Raw genomic sequence first — 24,854 nt, 5'->3', positions numbered from 1 at the left:
TTTGCCCTTGACCCCTACCTCAAACCGTATCAAAGAAACAATTCAAAATAGATGGTAGATGTTAAATGTTGAAGCAGTATTTCTAGGAAATTATAAAATAGAACATCTTCATAACTTTGGGGTAGTCAAAGGTTTTATAAAGCAGGGCACAAAAGCATTAAACATAATGGGGCAAAGTAATAATTTGGACTACATTAAATCAAGAATTTCTGTTAAGAGAAAAGGTGAGCCACAGAGAAGATGTTTGCATTACGTCATCTCTCACAATATTTATATCCAAAATACATAAAAACTCCTACAAATGAATAGGTAAGACAGACAACCCAACACAGAAATGGACAAAACACTTGAACAATTACTTCACAAAAGAGGATATTGGGCCCTGGCCAGGTAGCTCAGTTGGTTAGAGCATCGTCCCAATGTGCCAAGTTTGCCGGTTTGATCCCTGTTCAGGGCACATACTAAGAGTCAACCAGTGAATGCGTAAACAAAGTAGAACAACAAACCAATCCCCCCCTTTCTCTAATATTAATTATTTTTTAAAGAGGATATTGAAATGCTAGGAAGTATATTAAAAACTGCTAAATTCATTAAGTGTTTTGGAAAATACAAGCTAAAACTACAATTCAATACTACTAATCATCTATAAAACTAACTGACACAGACAATACCAAGTGTTAGTAGGATGAGGAACACATGGGACGTTCCATATTGCTGATAGGAGTGTGAAAGGCGCAGCCCCTTTGGAAAGCTGACAGTGTCTGCTAAGGCTGAACATACAGCCCTGGCTGCTGTGACTCAGTTGGTTGGCGTGTCCTTCAGGGTGATAGAAAATGTTCTGAAATTGAATTGTTGTTGCATAACGGCATATTTACTAAAAACCGGTGACCTGTACGTTCACAATGGGTGGATTTTAGGGCATGTAAATTATATACAAATAAAGCTAAAAAAATAGGCAGCTATTGTTATACTACAATGGATGTGTCAAAGATGCCACAGCAAGGGAGGAAAGGACAACCAATTCTGCCTGCGTAAGTGGGGCGGGAGCAGAGGGCAGAGAGGACAGCAAGGTTGACGGGAATGGCACCGATTTCTGTCTTTCAAGGGAGGGAGGAAGGGAGGGAGAGAAACATGGATGTGAGAGAGAAACATCAGTGCGTTTCCTTTCATATGCGCCCTGACCTGGACGGAACAGCAAATCAGGCACATGCCCTGATCAGGAATTCAACCCGCAACCTTTGTGTTTGGAGGGCGATGCCCAACTAACTGATCCGCATCAGTCAGGGCACACGGACTTATTTCTTCAACAACTATTTATTGTCCACTCTATTCTAGGTACCTAAGAACAAATCAGAGGCAGAGCCCTACATTTGTAAAACTCACATGTTAAAGCGAAAAGTAAGAGGCCTGGTTTATGTGGCTCAGTGAGTAAGGCTCATCCCACAAAGCGAAAGGTCACTGGTTCAATTCCTGGGCAGGGCACATGCCTGAGTTGTGGGTTCGGTTGTATAACTCCCTCTCTCTAATGCATAAATGAAATCTTCAAAAAGAAGAATTTAAAAAACAACAGAATTCTTGTGCTCTACCTCAACCCTAGATAATCAGCAAATTCCTTCCTTCAGCCTCACCCAGTCTAACGATGGGACTACCCATGTTTTCTCAGTCTGTCCCGGCAGGGTCCATGCAGGTCTGTAAGTCTTTGCTGGGAGATGTGGGCTCCAGGTTCCAGCAGGCGAGGACTGAGTAAGGACTCCAGAACTCAGCGTAGACCGGAGACCCAGCTCCACATCTGAAGGAAGAACGTGGTCCACGGCGGCCAGTTGATGTGTGCCTATGGTGTGACTTGGGTTCGCTCATCAGGCACTTCCTGGGAGTCTGCAATGTGCCGGCGTTGGGCACAGGCACCGGTCGCGTGTTTGCTTCCCCAGTGTGTAGAGCCAGTTGGAAATCATGTGAGCACATTCACGGACTCCTCCTTGGAGTTGTGTGTGATGTTGGTGAGAGGCCCGCTGGGGCAAAGGTCATACAGAGCCCCAGAGCAGCAGGTGGTGGCTGCCGTGAGGCAGAACCAGAGCAGGGCGCAGGTAGGAGGGGCTGGGAGTGAGGCTGAAGCTCTGCAGAGCCTGCTGGGCTGCGTAGGGGAGAGTGGACTTGACTCCAAGCACATGGGGAAGCGTTTCACAGAATAGAGGCATTTCCCAGCCTTTGTTACGACTGTCACATTGGCTACTGCATGGAGAATATAGGCCAAGTGGGAGGTTGTCCAAGAAAGTAGATAGCCTTGACTAGTGGTGTGGTTGTGGGAATGGGGCTAGGGACAGACTCGGACCCAACAGACAGCGCGGAGGTGACATTTAATGCCCTAGAACTGTGCTGACTCAAAAGGAGAGTGTTGATTCAAAGGGCCAGGCTGGTGACCTGAGCATTCCAGCATTCAACAGTCAGGTGGGACAGAAAGGACCCATAGAGACTGAAGCAAGCACCCAGAGAAGTGGCAGTAAGAGCCTAAGGAGTCTGGTGTCTGGGGAGCCAGGACGTCATGTCTCTAAGGAGGCACAGCCGCCCCCGTGGAGGTGAGAACAGACGTGGACATTAGACTTGGACACCTGGAGGCCTGGAAGAGTGGAGCCAGTGAGTGCACGGGACAGGAGCCTGTGTGCAGACAGGTGCAGCGGCAGATAGGAGCATGGTGACAGTGATCGCAGGCCTAAGAGCCTAAACGAGTCCCTCTCTGGCCCTTAGCAGGACAAGCGAGCTGCTGGTTTGCAGAGGAGCAGAAGTTGGTACGGCCGTGGGGACACAGGCATAAGAGCCTGGCCTTTAATGGAGCTGACACTCCTTCCTGAGTGGTCTGTGGCAGCCAGGGAAGGCAGGCCACCCAGGAGAGACAGAGGAGAGGTACACGGTGGAGTCCCTTTGGCCCTCGTTGACTGTGCTATTCCAGGAAAGCGGCAGAGGGAATTGTGGTAGGAAAAAGTATGGCCACCAGACTCCCCGCTGCCTTTTCCCCTGGTGAGTGTCAAACCTGAGTCCTTTCCCATGGTCTTATGTACAGGGTGATCGATCATGAGAAGTGCCTAGGGTCTCATCCTCTTCCTTTCTCCCTCTTATTATTCTTTTCTCCCTTTTGGGATTTTTGAGAATGTCAAAGCTTTGGTGCTTTAGCTACGTGAATGTGGATACACAAGCTCAGAAGGGAAGTACGTTTTGCAGAGTCACGGTGTGTGTGGTGGACCTGGAGTCCTTCCTCGAATGCTTCATGCCTGACTGAGTAACTCTGTTTGTGCAAGTTCTCCCTCAGTGCTCATGGGCCACCTTTGAGATACGCTCAAGTGTGAGAGCTCAGGTCAGAGGATTGTAAACGTAAATGCAATGTCCACACTAAAGCCTGCTACTGAAGTGCCAGTTAGCAGTGATGAAGCTCTGTCCCTGTGCAGCTCACTGTGGGGTTGCAGATAGTTTATGGGCCACAGGGGGTGACCAGTGGCTTAGACTACTTTCACACAGGAGGATCTGGTCTCAGTTCATCATGGCCTTGGGTGGCTTGGCCACATTGCTGTGGACTCACTGGATTTGGCCTTGAGTGGCGAGGCCTTACGTGCCATTGACCCTGTGGCCCAGCCCTCGGTAGATATGGCCACTTCTGGTGTGGTCTGGGGTGATATAAACGAGTGGTCTTGACCTCTGGGGCTAACGCCTTGACTACCCTGACCTAGTGGTCACACTCAAAACTGGCCCATAACAGCCGACAAAGCACTGCTGGATAAAATCTATAGGACTACAGTGTCAGGGGGAACAAATTTCTTTCCTTTTAATTTTTTAAATTGTTTTTAAAAATTAACAATGGTTTGACATTTTTTGTTTTTCTCGTATCTCTATTTATTTCTGTTCTATTACGCACGTTCCAGTTTATACCAATTCTTCGCCACTGCAAGTAGCAACCCCTCACACTTGTGGCATGAATTTCTGACCCCATGTTTTCAGATATCAACTCTGTGATCCGAGGTGTGTGTAGTGGTCTTGAGAGTCATTTCTAGGGCTGTGATGATAAACATATTCCACAGGGGACTGCTGAGAAAAGGGTGCCTCACAGTCAGGACTGTACCTGAACGCGGCTACGCACTGACAATGCACTGCGCTCAGAGTCATTTCCACTTACGAACTTCCAAACTCCCTACCTGTCAGTAAAGTTGCTTTCCCGCCGTTATTAATGGGGGGTGGGGGGTAGGGGCGCAAGAAAAACCCTTTAGAAGCTAGCGAGGAGGAAACTTGCTGGAAAACCTTTGGGTCTGCGCGGCCCAAAGAAAGACAGAGTGACAACACTGTGTCTATAACCGTGTTCCTTAAGGTACTTCAAATGCACCCCTGACAGCTCCGGGAAACGCATTCATAGCTCCATCGCCTCGTGTATTTAAGTTCCCTTCACTGAAGCGACACTGCACCTACTCCATGAACCGAACTGGGACCAATGTGCTTAGAAAGGTGGCACTCAGCGTAGAACTGGACACAACGGCTGATGACAGGTGTTTGAAAACGAGGCTCTCACAGAGAGCGCCAAATGCGTGGCCTGCGAGTATTTTGTCCGCTTGCTTCTAAATTTGGAGGCCCTTGCGGCCCTTGCAGGCCTATGTGAAGGAGCCAAGAGCAAAATCCCTGTCAAAAATAAAAAATAAAACAATCTTAGGATGAGAGATAGAAAGATGGGCCCAGTCACAAGTTTCACTGACCACGGGGAGTGGAGAGGGGCCGGTACCCCTCCTGGGTGGAGGGCTCCACCTGGAGCAAGAAGATGAAAGCACCCTGGCCCGGCGACGGGGGGCGGGGGAGGGGTGGGCTGGGGGCCAAAGGAGAGGCCTGCCAAGAAGCCCCCAGCACCCGGTATTCCCAGGGTGTCTCCCATCCGAGTACTCACCAGGCCCCACCCTGCTTAGCTTCTGATATCAGAGGAGATCGGGCGCGTGCAGGGTGGTGTGGCCGCAGACGCGGGAGGCGGCTTCCAGATTCTTCAAGAGCCTGTGCCTCGCCTCCAGGCCCCTCTCCCCTCGGCCGCCCGGCTGGGCCGCCCAGGAGCCTTTAGTGGTGAGCGCTTGCGAAAGCTGTTCGCACATGCGCCCGCAAAGGGTTGTGTGACGCTCGCTGCTGGTAGCGCTGGGGCTTGGCCAGCGCCGCAAGGCGCCCCTAAGTTGGCGACGTCAGAGCACATGCACGGGTCCCCTACTTGACCGCAACACTCCTCCGCTCCCCGCCCCCCGCCCCAGGGCCCGCACACTTGTGCACAGTACACCGCTGCCTCCCCCAAAACGGCCCCACACCATCCGCCAGAGAGAACCGGACCCCCAGGGGTCTGGCAGGGGGTGGCTCTGGGCCTGCAGTCACTCCCCCAAGTCCAGGAAGCCCAGGATCGGGAAGCTGTCAGGATGGAGCCCAGGCTCGGGGTGCAGCTAAGTGAAAGCCCAGCGGGCGCGAGGAGGGCCTTGCCCTGGCGCAGTCCACGTCCTGTCCGGGTCCGGGTCCTCCTCGCTCCAGAGGAACGGGCGCCTCCACCGCCGCTGCAGCCTCCACTCTGACTAGGCCTCGTCGTCCGCCTCAGGCAGCCGTGGGCTTGGCCTCGGTCTCTTCCGCCCGCCGCAGCACCGCCCCGCAGGACTGTGCCCAGGGCTCCTGTCACCGCTCCTGCCCTCCTGCTGAGCGCCCCTCTCCCTGCGCAGGGTCCGCCGCCCTGTGTGCGCTCCAGCCACTGTCTTGAGAAGGTCATAGTCTCGTGGTGGAGAGAGGTGCGCAGATCAGTGACTGTAGGCGGCATAGAATGACCGGTGCCATGGGATGGATGCGGGTACACACACACACACACACACACACACACGCTCAGACACACACACTCTCACACACACACTCAGACCCAGGCACACACTCATACTCTGGGGAAGGAGAGGAAGTTAATCTCTGTCTTCAAGGTGCTTTCAGTCTAGTGGGAGAGATCGCAGAAATAACTACACCCTGCGACGTGCTGAGAGGAAACAGCCTCGCTGGCGGGAGGGGACAGACCTTCCCGTCTCCACTTAGCAGCTCAGGGTGTCAGTCTCTCCACGTCCTGCCCTCCCTTGTTGTCCTTCATCTCCTAGGTGTAGCCTTCTGGGGAAGATGTCGCGTGGTCTCAGTGTGCGTTTATCTAATCACTAGTGATGCGCGGCATCATTTCACGTATTGTCCGTTTCTGTATTTTTTAGTAGGAAGGAAATGCCTGTTTACACCCTTTGCCATTTTTAAATGGATTCATCTATCATTTTATTGTTGAGCTGTAACTGTTTATAAAAGATTTTGGGCTACTATCTCCTTATCAGATACTTGATTTGCAAACCTATTCTATGCCCTAGGCTGTTTTACTTTATTGGTGGGGTCCTTTGAATCATTTTTTTCAACTTTTGATAAAGTCCAATTTATCTCTTTTTTTCCTTGTTTTGATTCTGTCTTTGGTGTTTTATCTGAAGAACCGTTAACTACTCTAAGGTCATAAAGTTTTACACCCATGATTGATTGGATCTTAAGATCAGTGAAGATCTCGAAGCTCCATGTGACCCCTCATTCTGTCCTGGTCTGTGGTCGGCCTACTCCCACAGAGATCAGTAGGATGTGATGGGAAGAGCTCTTCCCAGGAGACAGGAAATGAGTGCTTTACTTGGGGCTCCATGTTTCCTGGGGGTGCTCCTGGGGCTGGCGACTTCCCTCTCAGGCCCCCTGGCCCCTTGTGTGTGTGGTGGGAAGAGGGAGGGGTTAACACAGATGGTCAGAAAAGTCCTTTCCAACCCTCCAAGTACTCTGTCACGAGTCAGGTATTCCAGCTGAGGGACCCAAAACCCTGAAGCTTCCCTCAGGATGGTCCAAAATGGGGACCCGGCAGCTTCTGCTCCCTGGGATCTCTGCAGGACAGCCGGCATATCTTCAATGATGAAAATACACAGTGACAAAATATAGGAGAGTGCAGCTCCCTCTTTTCGCCACTGAAACTTACCAGAAGGTCATATGATCTTTGTGGCGGAAAGGAAATATCCACCCAAGAACACAGTCAAAGTTCTGAAGGTGACTTTACAGACAACTCTGGGAGACCAACAGATGCACAAGATTTTAAGTCCTAGCCTGAGCAGCAAACTTGAGGCCTGGTTTTCTCTGGAAAACACCACTGGATTAGAAAACCCTCATCAAATCCGGACCCAGAAAGAGAACTAAGGAAGTGGGCACCAAAATGACCAATGGAAATCTCCAGAAACCAGCAATGGCCGGTACCGACCTGAACAGACACTTCTCCAAAGAGGACATACGGATGGCCAAAGACGTATGGAAAGATGGTCATTGTCACTAATCATCAGAAAAATGCAAGTTAAAACCACGAGCTGTCACCTCACACCTGTCAGAATGGCTACCGTCACTAAATCAGCAAACGAGTGCTGACGAGGATGCGGAGAAAAGGGGATTTTCGGGCAGTGCTGGCGGGGATGCAGACTGGGGCAGCCGCTCCGGAAAACAGTGTGCAGTCTTTCAAAAAATCATACATGAAACCGCCTTATGACCCTGTGCTTTCACTTCCGAGACTGTATCCAAAGAAACCCAAAATGCAAATTATTTACAATAACCAAGACTCGGAAGCAGCCCACATGCCCATCAATAGATGAGTGGATAAAAAGCAAGTAGTACGTTTATACAATGGAATACTACTTGGCTGTAGAAAGAAAAGAAAGAAAGAGAGAGAGAGAGAGAGAGACAGAGACAGAAAGAAAGAGTGAAAGACAGAAAGAAATGAAGAAAGGGAAAAAAAGGAAATCTTACCTACTGTGACAGCACAGATGGACCTGGAGGGTATTATGCTGAGTGAAATAAGCCAGTCATTAAAGACAAATACCATATGATGCCACTGATATGTGGGCTCTAATGAACAAAGCAAACAAAATAGAAACAGACTCATAGATACAGAGAACGGACTGAGAACTCTCAGGAAGGGGGCAGGTTGGGAGGCTGGGTTAAAAAAGGAGAAGGGATTAATTAAGCAAGAACAAACAAACAGAAGGGCACAGACAACAGAACGGTGATGCCGGAGGGCAAGGGGGGTGGGGAGGCGGAGGAGGGCAAGAGGGGACCCACGGGGTGAGAGGAGTCCTGACTTCCGTGGTGAGCACAGAACAAGCAGTGCAGACGACGTATTATGAAACCTGTGTGGTTTCATTAACCAATGTCATCCCAATAAACTCAATTTTTCTGAAAAAAGGAACAAAAGAGAAAAAGAAAAAAGGAACGTGCGGCATACAAACGTCACATTTGAGATGACGGGATCTTGGTATCTGTCACATTCCAACACGTATCTTTTAGACACTGGAAATGTCAACTAGGTCACTCTCTAGGTCCAAAGAACATTCATTTGCCTTTCTGTCGTGGGACACTTAAGGAGAACGAGCAGACAGTTCAGACTGTCCGAGACGCAGCGCACCGGGCCGGTTCTGAGTAGCAGGCTTCCCAGCTCACACGGCACGCTGAGTTGCAGGTCTGACCCCGACGGAGCCGCGTAAGGGCTGCCTGTGCCTGCCCCGCTTCACTGCTGTTGCCCTGGGAACCAGCACCGTGCCTGGCACACAGAACACGCACACACTTGAATAACGTGAATGAGTCTTAGCATATGTTTGTTTTAGAAATATTTATTCAAAAACAGGTCACAGAATAGTAAAGAAATACAATAGTACTTAAAGACATCACTACAAAACATATCACTTCATTAAGGTGCAATTAAAATATTCCAAACGGCACATATCTATGATTTCAAGCCAGTATAACAGGTTTTACATTTCTTAAACCTAGCTTACTTAAGTCTTTAACAAGTCCAAAGTTTTTTCTCTTTGTGATTATTTGCTTTAGCCCATATCTAAATTTTTAGCTTTTCAAGTTAGGGATACCTCATGGACTTGTATGATCGATTTACTATATTGTGGCCTTAATATCCTTACTTTAGTTTTCCAAGTTTTACTTTCCCCAGGTGTAAACTGAAATAACGCCGCTAATCTGGCAAAAGATGTTGCATATAATGCACATCAGGTACTCGCATACAACAAATATTCTATAATTAATGTTTTACAAACCTAAGCACTACTCATCTGTTCTCGATAAGTTCCTATCCTATTTATTTCCAGACAAGTGTTCCAGCTTGTCAAAATCTTTTAGAATTCTAATTTCCTTACCTGTAATTCCCTACGTTTGTTATCTGTATATTAGGTAAACTTTTCAAAGCCATTAGTAAGAATATTTGAATGGGACAGAAGTCTCATTGTACACCATTCAAGGCTGAAGAGTGGGTTCATGATTTTATTCAAAGCTCTTTGGATACATCTACTAGCAAGAATTAGTTACAAATTCATTTACCTATACTGTCATCTAACTGATCACTCTTTATTCATTCATGAAGATTTCAAAGCTTTCTTAACTAAAGACATTCTAAGTTGAATACATTCCTTTGATTCACTAATCTTTGGTATATAATGGTAGTTTTATTACGAGTGAAGTCAGCCTATCAGAAGAAGATACACCAAGATGAGTTTACAAGTTGAAAGGAAAAATTATACTAAGAACAGTTCTCCAGAAACCAAACCAAGAAATTTATAGTCTACAAAGTGCTAGAGATTGTTTGAGGAGGGGGAGGAAGATGGGGAGCTAAGAGCTGAGTGAGTGCTTGCTTTTGGCAAGAGACAGAAACGCTAACCCTTCAAAAGAGAAACAACTATTTACATAAACTGGTTACCTAAACAATACGAGGAAAGTTCAACCACCCGTTTCTTAATCTCTGCAGCAGAAACGAACACCTTCCTAAGGGTGGAAGAGGAATTCTATTCACCAATAGGTAAGTCAGTAGTTTTACTTGTTATCTGATGACAGTATGGAGACAGGAAAGTGTCCCATCTCTAGCTGTGGAGCAAACTTGATAGCTCAACTCTTCCTCTGCAACAAAACACAGAAATGCTGAAGAAGATGTAAGAAACAATGTATTACATGAAGAGGAGAACTCACAAGAAAGTAAGGGGACATCCTGAGGGCCAAAATGGAAGGAAACTGAAAAGTAGACATAAGCTGTGAGCTGACATTCTAGCTCTCCTAGCTGGCCTGGCACAATTTGCCCATCTCATCACCAACCTGTGGGTTTCAGCTTGAACAAGCTATAAGGGAACTCATGTAACCTTGGCCTTGCAAAAGGCAGCAGGTGGGAATTAAATGCCCCTCCCCCGAAGCCCTCCATAAACAGGAGGCAAGTCGCGGATGACCCCTCAGTGAAAGGGAAGTCAAGAGAACACTCTGCCACTAGGACAGGCAGGTGATGAGGAAAAGTGTCTGTCCTGGCCTGGGGGGTCTCCACATTCCTTTTGAGGTCTGGAAACTCTGAAGCTGAGAAATTAAAATAATAGCGGTCCTTTGTCGGTAACAGCCCTGGGAACAGGACATAAGGAGACACAAAACTTATCCAGAAGGCACTATTCTTAACACGTCACTCAAGAGCAGTACAGAGAAAGCCCTGCTGAAAATGAGCTCCTCTTTCAAAACTACAAAATATCTGCGTAAACAGTCTACCAGATATGAGAATCAACACATACAGACAACAGGAAATTGTCTTAATAGAACTATTAGAGACACTATAAAGTGAGCATGTATAAAGTGACCACTGACGTAAAAGGAACTGAGAAGTTAAGAGAACAACTAGACACCCTGAAACAACAGGCAGATCTGAAGAATGATACGCAGCTAGAAATTAACAGCAACCCAATGAATAATTTTAGGAGGTTATATGAACAGCTGACAAGCTAATTCATGAACTAGAAAACAGAGAAAAAGGCATCACCCAAAGAGAAGTAATAGGAAACACAGAGAGCTTAAAAGATAAAGAGAAAAGAATGAGTAGGTCCAATATACATTTTTTAAAACTAGTAACCATACTATCTGTGTCTTTGAAATGTGTTCTCCACCCCATAACAACTCTTTATTCAGTAACCTCGCATGATTTTGCTATTGAAAATCCAAACATACTTCTTAAACACTAACTTGCTTTCAACATTGCTTATTTTTAAGGTACTCTGACCATGATATATAGAGATGGTTACTATTTTGAAGGGGCTTTCTTCCTTTTACATACGAATATTAAATATCTTTCATTCACACGTAAAATCTGGGAAACAGATTGTAAGGAAAGGCCACCTCTAAGCCAGCAGGACATTTGCTGTACTCATCCTAGAGCAAAAGCTGCCAGTGACGCTCTTGCTTTCCCGCTGCCTCTGTTTCAGCCAAAGCGTCAAGTTAGAGATTCCACTGAAAATGATCGTGTGTACTTGAGAAGAAAAACAAATAGCTGTTTAGCCAAGAAACGGAGCAAGAATGACAATTATGTCTGAAGGGCGCAAGAAGAGATGTTCCTTGAGACCCTCAAAGCATGTCTAAGTGACCAAAGCGAGAAGTTCACATTTTTTAAAAAAACACAGTAGCTAGTTTGCTTAGTTAAGGAGTAATACCATATATTCAACGTATGTGCGTGGGTTAGAGAGAAAGGCCAGCGTATAATTTCCTAAGGTTGAATTCAAGAGTCATTCATATGCTGAGTATCACACGCAAGTTTTCCACCCTGGGAAAGGTCGGCGGAGGTCTTGGGGGTCCATGGCCTGTTGTAGGAGTAAATTGGCTCGTCCACCCACACTGAGCACAGCTCCTTCCTCCACTCCTTTGAGCTTCTCTTGTATTCTCATCAAGAGATCCTCAGGAACTTTGTTGAAACTCTGGCCAGTCTCACTAATGACAAGAACACAAAGGCGTTAATGAGGCAGATCATTTCAAAGGGCCTCGGGAATAGGGAAATCTGAACAACTGAAGGCTCTTCCTAAAATACTGCTCACCGGAGACTGTTTGCGTTCCTGGTCATCCGCATTCAGAGCGAAGTGGAGCTCAGTTTCATCCCCAGCCTCTGCTGTGAATACAAAGCTTTCGAAGGGTTCATGGTCCAGTCAAACACAGGATCACACGGGAGGACCTAGAAAGGAGAACATACGTGTTCGAAGAACAAAATGCACCTTGCTGACGTATTTAGTAACAGTAGGAACAGTGTTATAAAACTAACAGAGGCCAGTCATGTGGTAGGTGATTGCGGGGAGGGACAAACTTACTGCACGCACAAGCTTCTTGTTTCTTTGTGGAGGGACCTACAGTGTACGAGGCTCCGGGCTTCTTACCCCATTCTGAATGAATTCATTCCCGGGCCACGGTTGGGGGCAGTGACATCCCTTGACTCGTGTTTCCTCATGTGGTGAAACTGATCTATTAAAAGGAGAAAAGCACTAGTCACTTTCCTTCTTCTCTCTCCCTGTGCTGGGTGAGGGCGTTTACATTGCAGGCCCAATTCTCACGCACGACGCTAGGCTAGGCTGGCTATGACTTTCACAGCACTGGCAACCCTGCTGACCTCACTCCTGAGTCTTGTTCTCCAAGAGTTTTAATAGCAGCAACCTGACATTTTGCTCTCTATCCTATTCCCATTCCCAAGGCTCTTCTGTGGTTTTTTTTTTTTTTTTCCTTTTTTTCCCCGCAATTAGTTCCAACTTTGAGAGAAGAGAAAAAGGTCTAACTTATTGAAAGCTTCTCAAAACACAAGACCTCGTGCCGTGGTTGGCATCTTAAGTTATACATGGAGAAACATTTTAATACCAAAATAACTGCTATGGCCAGAGCAAGTGGCTTTACATCACAAGTTTTAGTAAGGGAGGTCGTGAGGGATTGATGACCTTGACAATTCCGAACAGCTAACTGCCCCTGCTGTTTATAAGCACCAACATTTTTTAAAACGTATCTTAGCAAGTGCTTACCACACAGGTCTTAATAAAAACTGAAGACTCAATGCTAGGTATGAGGGACGCTGCAGGATACTCCAGCATTATAAAGTTAAGAACACTTTTTTACTGATGGCTTTACTCCGTTTCCCAGCAGGTCTTCGGGCTGAGACTGGACAATGTATTGAGCATTACATGTTTAATGCACTGAATCAGCAGTACCAAAATCTGGTGTCTGTTTATGCGGTTCTGAGTGTCCTCCAGGCCCATTAAAAAGTGTGGCGGGACCGACTGTGAATATAAGTGGTTTGTCCACAAGTTCAGGGCCCCTATGTGATTTCAAGTTGAGCACTGACATGGCTTTAGATTTCAGAGATCCAAACCAGTTTCACCACCAAAGGAAGGACGCTTTTACTAATCGACTAATAAAAAGGAATGAAGGCCTCAATTATAAAGAGACTCTATGGTCTTCTTGGGTTGGAGTAGAGAAACAACACAAAGTATTTCCAACCCAAGGACTTGTGTTAGGAATCACATATGCAAACCTAAAATCAAGAAGGAAGTGATTTGAAAAACATACTGCGGTCTTACCTGTTAGAAGAGGCTGAGAGAAGACAACGCGGGAAGAGAGGCCGACTAAGCTGGGGCGGGGTGTCTCAGTCCCGGCGCGGTGCACCTTTTGGGGCTGGACTGTAGGGCGCGGTGAAAGCTGAAGTTCCAAAAGGAAGGCCGGCTCGCTTGGCCGGGATCAGGAATTTGCAAGGCCTTGCCTGGCCGAATACGAGGGCTGGAGCCGCGCCGGCTGGAAACAGCAGGAGCAGGGGACATCCTGACTACTAGGTTAGAGCAGGAGCTCCTTGCGAGATTCAACACGCCGCCTACAGCTTTCTCAGGGGTTTCTCATCAGTTTCGTTTCTTAGAAGTTTCGCTAGTTAGTGTTCCCTCCTGACTGCTGATGTCAGTAGCTGATGTACTGGAACGTTATAAATAAACTTGGTGCACTCAGGCCTGTGTCACTGTCTCTCCATCCGAGGGCAACAGGCCACCGGGCCCCCGCTTTGCATTCATCTTGCGTCTTGTGTCTGCGTTTTTCTCTGAATCTCCACGTCGACACGCTCTCTGGTCCCTTAGGTCCGATGTCGCGCTGCGTGGGCCGCAGCACCGGACCCTTCCCAGTGCGAGGGCGGCCCCGCACAGGGGACGTTCAGCGGTCTCCCCGGCCAAAACCGGCTATATGTCGAGCGTATCCTCTTCACCCCTCTGCCCCTTTCTGAACACCAAAAATGTCTTTAGACACTGCCGGCTACCCTCTAGGAGACAGAACTGCCCTTGGCTGAGAACCTTATCTGCTTAGTGGAGCTGATTAACATCTTGGAGGACCCAGCGGTCTGTTATGAAGAAAGAGCGATCATGAAGGCTGGAGGAGACAAAGGTGCTGAGAGGGGCAGGGAAGCACACCTGGGCCAAGGCGCTCCTAGAGAGGGGTTTGGTGAGCAAGGAGATGTTTGAGCTGCTATTCCGTCAGAGACAGTGGCTGGGGCCCAGTGAAACCTAAGAGAGGAAAAGCAATGAATTACAAGAGAGGGGCCTGGACTGGCATCTGCAGGACCGGGACCCCTGCTGCCACTGAGAAGCACCCTCCTAAAGCCGAAGATGCACAGCCTTCAACTGGCAAACTACTCGGAACGATTGGGACAATCAAATGATTTCAGGAAATTTGAACATTCACGGACGGAAGATCGGGTACCTCAGTGTCAAATACACAAATCACGAGACGGTGACCTCTTCAGTGACACGGGTATTGCAGGTGGAGATGCAAGTCACTTCTCAGGCTCACAGCCGTCCAGCAGTTTCCATCTCACTCGGCAGAACCTGAAGTCCTTACACTGCTGCGGGGACCCCTCGGGGACCTGGCCGCTCTCGCTTCTCTCACTTATACCCTGTGACTATCGAAAGAATGAAGCTCAGGAGCAGTCTGACATTTGACTACTAACTCTTCTGAGTCCTGGAAGAAACGACCCTCTGCCAGCAGGTGTTCACTCAGCACATGGCTCCCAAAGGAAGCCCAGGTCTACCCAGGCGTGAAAGACCCTTCTGCCTCAGAGTGAGCAGAGCAAACTATTGGGGAATCTTTTAAACTTCTTTGGATCTTAAATTAATTGGAGAAGTTTGGCCTTTTTACCTTAAACACAAAAAGGCAAGACAATTTGACTTTAGACCTTCATTTCTACATTACGGAGACATCCAGGTTATCGTTGACTCTGACTGCAGAGTCGATGGCAAACTGTAATCAATAGTGTGTAGTAACATAACAGATGGAGAAAAGAAGAGGGAATGCGTTTTATTCCGTCTTGCGAACAGCGTGGCCTCATTGTTTAAATGGCCAAGACACCATTGGGGTCCTTTTCAGCACCCCCTTTCTAGCAAAAATCTATAACGCCACCAGCACTGCAGAGACCTATAATGAAGCCTTCGGTTCACAAGGGTGGACACAGGACCATCCTAACAGACTGTTCCTTTCACTCCACACAGGATGCAGCCTGATCAGAGGCTTAGTGGTTAATGCCAGTGAATTAAAGACAGCGATTCTCAGCTCTGGCTGCACAGTGGGAGAGCGTTTAAAACATGTCGATGTTCCTGACACATCCCTGAACATTTGGTTTGCATTTGGTCAGCATCAATATTTTTTAAAGACAGTACAGGGGACACTGAAGTCCAGCCAGGCCCAGCCCCACCAGCCTGAAGGAACGAAAACCGCGAGGATGTAAGTGAGCCTGCCCATCCTCCACCTCCCACGTTTCCCTGAGGAGGAAGACTCCTCACCTCTTGCCGCACATACCTTTTCCCAGGATGGTCAATGGCTGCCTTAGGGACACAGTTCCTGCTGGGTAGAGCCAGGGTCAGAAACACCGGAAATTTCAGGACTGCCTTCCCTTTCTGCCCTGTTGAACACGAGACAGAGAGCCTAATGGAGTGTGTGTGACCTGCAGGTTCAAACCCCCGCTGGGTGACTGTCCAAGGCTAGGACAGCAGAGAGGCCCAGACGCAAGCCAGTCTGGCCCTCACTCCTCAGCCCCGACTAACCACGCTGACTCTGACGCCCGTGTGTCTGACGACCTGGTTCCGAACCCGGCCGGGGGAAGAGGAGATAACCCGAATCCTCTCAGTGCTGCCACGGACTCCATTCTGAAGACAATGAATACCAAAGAAGGGTCTGAGATGCCGACGTGCTGATTTACGTACCAAAGACCGGAGACTGCTTGCTCTGCTGTAACACCGTGAGAGACCCGAGGGAGCTGCAGGCATTCCACACCAGTCTTTACTGCTGTGTGCAAGCCCGCCCTCCCGCTGCTGGGCACCGGCCCACCACATTAAAGGGAAGCACTGTTCCTCAAAGCAGGGTCTTGTTGACAAGACACAGTCCATCGGGTAGAGGAATAAAGAGTTCCTTGCAATATACTTCACCTCTACAGTGGTTACCAGGGTCTCCCGAGAGCTCCTCTTCACCTCCGTGGTTGTCTCACAGCACCTACAACCACATTATAAATATGGCTTTTGTTACACCCCAGTGTTTTCCACATCTGTCTGTCTGTCTGTCTAGCTAGCTAGCTTCATGTGTGGCATACTCAGACCATTCTTGATAATAACTTCCAAATTCATATCTCAAAGAGTGTAGTACTTGGCAGAGTGGGCTTTCAGTAGAATTTCTGAAATCAGTACAAATATATGTCTACATGAAACAGAACAGAGAACCCAGAGAGGAACCCACATTATACGGCTACTTCAGCCACAGCCGAGGAGGCAAGGGTACACGACGGGGACGGAGAGCCTCTTTGGTGGTGTTGGGAGAACTGGACAGATACACGTGAGAAACGAACACTGGACAACGTTTTTACACCGTACACAATCATAAACTCAAAATGCATTAAAGACTTAAATGTACGGCCTAAGAACCATTAAAACTCCTAGAAGAAAACATAGGCAGTTACCTCTTTGACGTCAGCCCTAGCAATATTTTCTTCAGACGTGTCTCCCCACGCAGCAGCAACAGTAGCCGTTAGATGGACCTAACGGGTGTTATACCAGTGAAAGAAGTCAGACAGAGAAAGACGTGTAGGCTACGATTTCACTTCTATGTGGGATCTAAAACAAAAGACAAAAAACAAAACCAACAAAAGAAATCAGAAACAGACTCACAGATGCAGAGAACAGGCTAATGGTTGCCCAAGGGTGGGAGTGGGGGATGAATGAAAAGGTGAAAGGGATTAAGAGATACAAACTTTCCGTTATAAAATAAGTAAGTCATAGGGATGTAATATACAACACAGGGAATATAGTCAATAACCTTGTAATAATTTTGTATGGTGACCTATGGCTACTAGATGATGATCAATCTAGTACGGTATGTAAATGTCAGATCCTTATGTCGTCCAGCACCTGAAAGTAATGTAAGATGCTATGTCAACTATACATTAATTAAAATATCTGCAAATATAATGATACAATACTACAACATATTTCTTTCAGTCACTCATGATGGTAATTATTAGTTTACTTTGACTAGACTCTGCCCCATTAAAAGCTGAGTATAGAGACCTATGGTGGGAAAGCTACAGGGAACTGCACATTTCTTGTAGCAGACATTCGAGGTGGACCGTAAGCTCCTTTGGGAAGGCATATGAGCCCGACTGTGAGCGCCCGATAGGAGTTTCAGCAGTAAAAAAGAAGAGTTAGCTAGAACAGAGGTATTAAAGGCAAAGGTGGGAGGCTTCCAGAAGAAGTTGGGAAGGACAGTCCATAGGATGTACTGGAGGAGGTCCCAGGTTATCTGAAAGAAGGGGAAATGGTTATGATTTTCACCCAGGGTCTGGCCCTTAGTACTGGCAAAGCACTGAGATGTAATTCTAGCAATGAATTCTATAACCTATAGAAATCGACTATCCAAATAATCGTGGCGTCAAAAATCATCGTCTTTACCTTACGTTCCATCACTTACCTTCCGAAGATGCCTTCAACACCAGTAACGCCCATCCCATCCACGGTATCTCTGGCGAGTCTAAAAGGACTGTTTCGGGAGCAAGAAGGAGTTTATCGGGTTCAAAAGCAACTTCTAAGTGAAAATTACAGTGAGGTTTGGAGGCTCCACAGCTAACTGACTTTCTTCCCAACTGGCACATAAACTTTGCAGAGGCACCAAATGACTCGTCACCCGGATCCCCTCAGTACTACAGCGCACACTAGTTTATTCTCTTTCTGCTCTGCCTGACTTCCTCATCCCTACCACTGTTTAGGAGGTCCACCTCCAATAAAACACACACGAACTACTTCTGGACAGAATCAGAGAAATCTTGATTAAAAGGTGATTTCAAAAGTGAAGTAGTTGCAGGTAGAATTTAAAATGCAGAGGACCGATATATAAAGTCATTTTATATTCATAATATCCTTCATCTCTTTCCAAGGTAATTCCATTTTACTCTCTTTCAGTAAACCATTTATGCGGATTATACTGTATAGTTTCTAATTTCCGAAAACTACACCTGCTTAGAAATCTTAAGTTCCACATTCTAATCAAACCTCTTCTCCCGCACACTTATTAAACAGTCTTCAGGCTCATCGACAGTTTGAGTCTATTGGCCTCGCCTCCTTCTCTGCTCAGCTCAGAGCACAGACGGCACGGCTGACTGCTCTCACTGTACCTGAGAAAGCCATGCCCCGCCGCACCTCTCATTTCAAACTCAAACTTAGACTACTTATGTCTTTTGTATTTAAAATACAGAGGTTTCAGTGACAACCAAAAACGGAGGACTAGCACTGAACTACAGCCCCATTCAGCAGATGCCACACCCCCGACCTGCCGCCGCTCCGTGGCTCAGGCCCTGGCTTAGAAACGAAGACCCCGGGGCTCAGGACCCGACGCAGCTCAGGGTCAGAGCAGGCGATGGTCAGCACGGCTCACGGCGCGTCTGCAGGTGACCTGCCCCTGCTCGGTGGCCGCATTCCGTCTGAGGGCCGGGCTGAGCACCGTAAGGTAATTACATGCTTAAAAAAAAAAACTGCATTAGATGATGACATAATATACTCCTGCCACATTACTATTTAAAAGGAAATGAAGGGCTGGATGATACTTTTTGTTTGCTTAGAGGAACACAACGAGAAGTCTCATTCTTATCTCAAAGTAGTAAGGATTTAAAGGGGAAGCTCTGATTCTGAACAGAAAAAGCAACATCATTATTAAAGCATGGGGAGAAAGATACTGATAAGTGAGGGCATATAACCAAAAACTACAGCAGCTTATAGCCATCGTACAGACCCAGCAAGAAGAGGGATGGATTACGGGCAAGGCATTCTATGGAGGAAATGGAAGCCTTTTCACTTTTCACTCCAAGGGCACAGTGAGTAACTAACACCATTCTAAAACACTTTTGACCCTAAAAACTCTCAGCTATTCAGTTAAAGGACTTGCTTCTCTACAATTCTCTGCAACAGACGATTACCCAGAGAAATCAAATAACGAAGTCAGTGCAGTCATTTATTATCAGTCGCACCAAAGGATATCAAGTGGAAAAGTGGACGGGGTTGAAGCTATTAGATAAAAACTAAGTTTTCCATCATGTGTGAATTGTGATCATCAGGACCTTCATATCTGTAATTACAGTACTGCTAGTGATCTTAGAGAGATTAACATATGGGTTCCAAAACTAATATATCCCCACAGAAAGTAACATAGCCAGAAGTGAACACTCATTCTTTAGATACATACCACTCTGAGTCTTCCACTGAGTGGCATCACAGTTTGCTAAGATCATAGAAGCATCACGAAGGGCCTTAATACTTCTGAACAGCTGAGGCCTCCTACTCCGGATGGTACGTATTATTTTGTTTGCAGTCTAGATGCGAACCAAATAATAAAAATCAAAAGAGAAAGCAATGCATGCAAACAAACTAAACTTCAAATTTTCAGTTATAATAAAAAAAGAAATGAAAAAAGTGTATGTACACATGTAGACAACAAAGCACTATAATCCCTCGGATCCAAACAAAACAGTCCCCTTAGGAATGAAGTGTATAAAGATGTAATAATTTGGAAATGGCTGTATTTTAAATCTATTTTTTATTTGTTCAGTGCTTTGAGGAAAAACAATGTGAAATATCATTGGTATCTCCTTTGCATTTATTGAGACTGAATACAATGTATTCCAGTGGGGAGAAATTTTTTTTTCATTTACAAAAGAAATTCACTGTAAAAATTCCAGAAAAGCACAAAGCAGAAGAAGGCCCGGGGGGCGGGAAGCCACCTGTGATCACATTTTTTTAACTGTTTTTCGAATCCCCCAATCTAGCATTTTGGGTACTTGCCAACGGCAACGGCAAAGAAATAGGAAAAGACTGACCAGAATTCTCTCCTTAGAAAACGGCATCATTAAAGCTATCTAAGAAAAACTATGTGTACATGAACCTATGTGAACTAGGAGCACTGAGCCAAGAGCTAGGAGTATAAAGAAGTATACGTGACCCATGACACGGACAGATTTGTGTCAAAGCTTTGAAAGCACAGGGCAGAATATTGGGTTGAAATAGACAACTTGCCTTCATCAGGCCATTGACTTCAGAAACACCAGAACTTTCAAGCCAGAGGGAACAAGGATGAAAGGTCCCCATAGCATGTCCGTCTTCACTTAACAGGCACCGATGTCAGTTTCAAGTGCTTTACATGAGAACCGACACGACCTTCTGGCAGTGCACAAAGAGCACACCCATCCAGCTCCAGCTCTCGTGGAACATTGGCTGTGTATTTTGCATTGAATAATTACAGAAAAACAGAAAAGCCATCAGATGGTATAGCAGTAAAAAAATCATACTTGATATATACAGCATAAATTAAAAAGGCAGAAAAAGGCGAAATTCTAAAGATTATTAAAAAAAAGGAACTTACTTTTTTTGGATGTTATTTGTTGTGTTTATTGTTTTACTTTTTGTCTTGAAATGAGTTTGCGCAGCCCCGACGACCCGGTGCGGCGAGTCGGCTGGGCATCGTCCCGCAAAGTGAAAGGTCATCTGTTGGATTCGCGGTCAGGTTCAGTCCCCAGGCGGGCTGCATTCCAGATGTCCCCCCATGATCCCCAGCCCGGCCCACCTGCACCCAGCCCTCGCTCTCCCTCCCCTGGCCTTCCCCATACTATTTCCTGTGATGAACTGGGCCCATCGCTGCTTCCTCCATCATCACTTACAGCCAGTGCCACCACCTTCGGGAAAATGCAGTCATTTATGTCATATTTACAGATTCTAGAGGCATCTAATCACTCAGGTCAAAGGATGTCTCACTCATTAGCGGGACTATACAAAAGACTCCTAGGGCAATGAAGCAGGTTCCACTCGGTGGCATAAAAGTTTGCTAAGATCATAGAAGCATCACAAAGTACCTCAATCCTTCTGACCGGCTGATGTCTTCTACTCCCGTCGGTGTGTATTACTTTGCTTGCAGTTTCTCCATCTCCGGCTGGGGCACGGGCAGGCGCATGTGAACGTGGCTTCTGTCCAAGACTCCGCCGCTGATCCGACAGGCGGGGACACCGACCCTGCACCGGCCACCGCTGGCTCTCCGACGGCTCTCCGACGGCCTCTCCTACCTCTGCTGACGCTGGGACCGGGGCCGGCGGCGGCTGGAGCGGGGGCGGCAGGAGCGGTGCGTGGCAGCGGCTGGAGTGGTAGCGGCGGTGGAGGAGGTAGGAGAGGCCGTCGGAGAGCCGGGGGCGGCAGGTGCAGGGTCGATGGCCCCGCCTGTCGGATCAGCGGCGGAGTCTTTGACAAAAGTGGGGACGGCGGCGGAGGTGCTATCGGCGGGAGGACCCGGAGCGGCGGCGGCGAGAGGGGCGGTGGCCGATAGCACTTCCACCGACGCCCCAGGTCCTGCTGCCGTCCCAGCCACGGAAGCCGCCCCAGCTCCCCCCGCCGCCGCCGGCCCCGGTACCAACGACGACGCCACAGCTCCCGCCGCCGCCGCCAGCCCCCCGCCTCCGTCCCGCCGCCGACGCCGGGTCCCACCGCCGCGCCTCGAGTCCGACCGACGCCGCCTACGGGTCCACCGCGGCTCCCCGGGTCCAGCCGCCGCCGCCGCCGCCGACGCCGTTGGGTTCCACCTCCGCCCCCCAGGTCCCAACGCCGCCGCCACGGGTCCCACCGACGCCACTCCGCGTCCCACCGCCGCCGCAACGGGTCCCACTGCCGACGAACGGGTCTCCACGCCGCCGCACCGGGTTCCACGCCGCCCCCCGGGTCCCACAGACGCCGCACCGGGTCCCACCGCCGCCCACGACGTGTCCAAACGCCGACCCCGGATCACACGGACGACGCACCGGGTCCCACCGCCGCCAGCACGGGTCCAACCGCCGCCACAACGGGTCTCATCGACGCCGCCGCCGGGTCCCACCACCGCCCACGCCGTGTCCAAACGCCGCCCCCCGGATCACACGGACGACGCACCGGGTCCCAACGCCGCCGCACGGATTCCACCGCCGCCGCCTCCGGAACCCACCGCCGACGCACCGGGTCCCACGGCCGACGCACCGGGTCCCACTGACGGCGCCGACGGGTCCAAAAGCGGCCCTCCGGGTACGACGGACGCCGCCCACGGGTCCGCCGGGTCCCACCGCCGCCAGCACGGGTCCAACCGCCGCCACAACGGGTCTCATCGCGACGCCGCCGGTCCCACCTATGCCCCCGACGGGTCCAATGGAGGCCACCTCCGCCGGGTCCAAACGGCGCAACACGGGTCCCAACGACGCCACTCGCGTCTCATCGACGCCGCCTCGGGGTCGCAACGACGTCCCCGGATACCACCGCCGAGGCCTACAGGACACACCGCCGCCGCATCGGGTCCCACCGCCGCCACCGCCGGGTCCAATCGAGGCCGCCTCCGCCGGGTCCAAACGCCGCCCCAGGGTACCACCGCTGCCACCGGGATCCCACAGCGGCCCACGTCGGGACCCGCCGGGTCTCATCGCCGCCGCCGCCGGGTCCCGCCGTGTCTCATCGCCGCCGCCGCCGGGTCCCGCCGCCGCCGCCGGGTCCCACCGCCGCCACCAGGTCCCACCGCCACCGATGACAGGTCCCAACGCCGCCGCCGCCGCCGCAGGCCGTCCCTCCGGGTCTCATCGCCGCCGCCGCCGCCGCAGGCCGTCCCTCCGGGTCTCATCGCCGCCGCCGCCGCCGCCGCCTCCGGGTCCCGCCGGGTCTCACAGGCGACGACGACGCCTCCGGGTCACGACGGGTCTCATCGTCGCCGCAACGGGTCCTACTGCCGCCACCAGGTCCCACCGCCAACGCAGCGCGGTCCAACAGCCGCAACCGGGTACCACCGCCGCCGCCCACGGGTCCCACCGCCGCCCCACGGGTCCCACCGCCGCGCCCGCCGGGCCCCGCCGGGTCTCATCGTCGCCGCCGCTGGCTCCGGGTCCCGCCGGGTCTCATCGCCGCCGCCGCCGGGTCCCACCGCCACCCCCAGGTCCCACCGCCAAAGACGCCGGGTCCAAACGCCGCCACCGGGTCCCACCGCCGCCGCCGCCGGGTCCAAACGCCGCCACCGGGTCCCACCGCCGCCGCCTTCGGGACCCACCGACGCCGCCTCCGGGTCCCATCGCCGCCGAACCGCGTCCCACCGCCGCCCCCGAGATCACGCCGCCGCCTCCGCCGGGCCCCGAAGGTCCCACCGCCGCCGCCGCCGGGTCCCGCCGCCGCACCCCGGGACCCACTGCCGCCGGGTCCCGCCGCCGCACCCCGGGACCCACCGCCACCGGGTCCCACCGCCGCACACCAGGTCCACAGACGCACCCCGGGGCCCACCGCCACCGCCGCCGGGTCCAAACACCGCCCACGGGTCCCACCGGCGCACACCGGGTCCACTGCCGCACCCCGGGACCCACCGCCACCGCTGACGGGTCCAAACGGCGCAAACCGGGTCCCACCGACGCCACCTGGTTCTCATCGACGCCGACGACGGGTCCCACGCCGCCTACGGGGTCCACAGCCGCCCCCCGGGACCCACCGTCACCGCCACCGGGTCCAAACGCCGCCCACCGGTCCTACCGCCGCCCCCGGGATCACACCGCCGCGCCCGCCGGGCCCCGCCGGGTCTCACCGCCGCCGCCGCCGGGTCCCGACGGGTCTCATCGCCGCCGCCGCCGACGGGTCCAAACGCCGCCCCCCGGGTCACGCCGCCGCCGAGTCCCGCCGGGTCTCACCGCCGCCACCGCCGCCGCCGCCGGGTCCCGCCGGGTCTCACCGCCGCCGCCGCCAGGTCCCGCCGGGTCTCACCGCGGCCGCCGCCGCCGCCTCCGGGTCCCGCCGGGTCTCATCGCCGCCGCCGCCGGGTCCAAACGCCGCCACGCGGGTCCCGCCGCCGCCGAGTCCCGCCGGGTCTCACCGCCGCCGACGCCGCCGCCTCCGGGTCCCGACGGGTCTCATCGCCGCCGCCGCCGGGTCCCACCGCCGCACACCGGGTCCACAGCGGCACCCCGTGACACACCGCCACCGCCGCCGGGTCCAAACGGCGCAACAGGGGTCCCACCGACGCCACTCGGGTCTCATCGCCGCCGCCTCCGGGTCGCAACGCCGCCCCACGGATACCACCACCGACGCCTACGGGACACACCGCCGCCGCACCGGGTCCCACCGCCGAACCCGCCGGGTCCAATCGAGGCCGCCTCCGTCGGGTACAAACACCGCCCCCGGGAACCACCGCTGCCACCGGGATCCCACAGCCGCCCCCGCCGGTCCACGCCGGGTCTCATCACCGCCACCGCCGTCGCCGCCGGGTCCCGCCGTCTCTCATCGCCGCCGCCGCCGGGTCCCACCGCCGCCCCCAGGTCCCACCGCCACCGATGACAGGTCCCACCGCCGCCGCCGCCGCCAGGTCCCGCCGGGTCTCATCGCCGCCCCCGCCGCCTCCGGGTTCCGCCGGGTCTCACCGGCGACGACGCCGCCTCCGGGTCACGACGGGTCACACCGCCGCCGCAACGGGTCCTA

At 51.2% G+C, this 24,854-nt stretch overlaps 2 long non-coding RNA genes and 1 pseudogene across 4 annotated transcripts; all 3 read right to left on the bottom strand.

Annotated features, from left to right (window-relative positions):
* Window positions 1-4,863: 4,863 nt before the first annotated feature.
* Window positions 4,864-4,982, bottom strand: LOC149992559 (5S ribosomal RNA; annotated as a pseudogene).
* Window positions 4,983-11,514: 6,532 nt separating this feature from the next.
* Window positions 11,515-12,023, bottom strand: LOC149992558 (uncharacterized). The gene is made up of 2 exons (XR_016508328.1): window positions 11,907-12,023; window positions 11,515-11,802 (listed from the first exon to the last, which is right to left on the bottom strand). It is a non-coding gene; the product is annotated as an uncharacterized LOC149992558 (long non-coding RNA).
* Window positions 12,024-12,224: 201 nt separating this feature from the next.
* On the bottom strand, window positions 12,225-17,883 carry LOC149992557 (uncharacterized). Of its 3 annotated transcripts, none has more exons than XR_016508269.1 (5): window positions 16,823-17,879; window positions 16,299-16,362; window positions 15,673-15,775; window positions 14,292-14,384; window positions 12,225-12,324 (listed from the first exon to the last, which is right to left on the bottom strand). It is a non-coding gene; the product is annotated as an uncharacterized LOC149992557 (long non-coding RNA). The 3 variants fall into 3 exon arrangements; XR_016508271.1 differs by lacking the exon at window positions 12,225-12,324 and adding an exon at window positions 14,020-14,174 and having other exon boundaries at window positions 16,823-17,883; XR_016508270.1 differs by lacking the exons at window positions 16,299-16,362; window positions 16,823-17,879 and adding an exon at window positions 15,918-15,996.
* Window positions 17,884-24,854: the final 6,971 nt, after the last annotated feature.

This window comes from Furipterus horrens, unplaced genomic scaffold (assembly GCF_987537825.1).
Source record: "Furipterus horrens unplaced genomic scaffold, mFurHor1.1.pri manual_scaffold_15, whole genome shotgun sequence".
In the NCBI taxonomy this organism is placed as follows: domain Eukaryota; kingdom Metazoa; phylum Chordata; class Mammalia; order Chiroptera; family Furipteridae; genus Furipterus; species Furipterus horrens.
This window is presented reverse-complemented; position numbering and strand designations above follow the sequence as displayed.